The 1424-nt window shown below is 42.8% G+C and overlaps 1 pseudogene; it reads right to left on the bottom strand.

Moving 5' to 3' along the window:
* Positions 1-6: 6 nt before the first annotated feature.
* Positions 7-640, bottom strand: LOC106536084 (delta-like protein C pseudogene; annotated as a pseudogene).
* Between the last annotated feature and the right edge of the window lie 784 nt (positions 641-1424).

The raw sequence follows: 1424 nt of genomic DNA, 5'->3' as shown, positions 1-1424 counted from the left end.
CTCTCTCTCTCTCTCTCTCTCTCTCTCTCTCTCTCTCTCTCTCTCTGTCTTTACATATCTCTCTCAACATCTCCCTATAAACATCTCCCTATATATCTCTCTCTATCTCCCGATCTCTCTCTCGATGTTTCTCTCTCGAGGAACATGCCTCACAGCCAAACACACTCTCAAGCACACAGAGTAGTAAACGCAGAAGCTTTCAGATCTTTTTGTCCTCTGCAGCCACCTCAGCTGATAACCACGTTCACAAATGCCCAACTTGACAATGTGAAGTGTGATGAGCCAAAATGAACAGTCAGAAGGCTGTTTCCTGCCGAGCCCTCCCTCCATACTTAACAAATGTTAGAATGAACACAGAGGGAGGAGCAGGAGGGTCTGTCCCACCAGGGAAACTCACGGTCTGAGCAGTACTCGCCCTTCCAGCCCTCCAGGCAGTGGCGCTTTCCCTCGCTGTCGCAGTTGAAATGACCGAAGGTGTCGTTTCTGGGCCGACAGTAAGCCGAGCAAGAAGTGCCGCGGTAGAATTCATCACACACCACACGGTAGGAGAAGTGAAGCTCGCTATGGTCCACAGAATGGGACCAGTCCTGTCCAGTGAGAAGTTTAGTCGTCATCGAGCTGATCAGGTTGTTCTGGTTCTCTGAGGCAACAAATGGGAAAGATTGTGTTGGTCACACAACAAACAGACCAGCAGAAATCTATCATTTACCAATAAAAGCCAGGAGAACAAAAGATTTGATACAAATAAACAAACAAATCACTGAAAAACATCAAATCATTATGAGATTAATTCTGTTTCTAAAGATTTTAGAAAATTTATAGTCTCTGACCTGAGAAATTTATATTCTGTGACCTGAAACACTCATTGTGTCTGTCCTGGCACATTCATTGTCTCTGACCTGACACATTTATATTCTATGACGTGAGGCATTTTTTTTGTTTCTGACCTGAGCCATTTATTGTCTCTGGCCTGAGAATTTATAATCTCTGACCTGACAGACTCTATTTCTCTGACCTGAGAAATTAATTGACTCTGAACTGAGACATTTGGAGTATCTGAATTGAGACGTTTATAGTCTCTGACCTGACACACTTAATGTCTCTGACCTGAGACATTTAAAGTCTCTGACCTGAGGCATTTACTGTCTCTGATCTTAGACATTTACTGTATAGTCTCTGACCTGACACATTTGTAGTCTCTGACCTGACACATTTGTAGTGTCTGACCTGAGACATTTATAGTCTCTGACCTGAGACATTTATTGTCTCTGACCTGAGACATTAAAAGTCTCGGACCTGAGACATTTAATGTCTCTGACCTGAGACATTTAATGTCTCTGACCTGACACATTTATTGTCTCTAAAMTGAGACATTTATTGTCTCATACCTGACACATTTATAGACTCTGACCTGAGACATTTAT

The sequence above is a fragment of the Austrofundulus limnaeus genome, unplaced genomic scaffold, assembly GCF_001266775.1.
Source record: "Austrofundulus limnaeus strain Quisiro unplaced genomic scaffold, Austrofundulus_limnaeus-1.0 Scaffold1676, whole genome shotgun sequence".
NCBI classification, from domain to species: Eukaryota; Metazoa; Chordata; class Actinopteri; order Cyprinodontiformes; family Rivulidae; genus Austrofundulus; species Austrofundulus limnaeus.
Note: the sequence above shows the minus strand (reverse complement) of the source record. Positions and strands in the feature narration are given on the sequence as shown.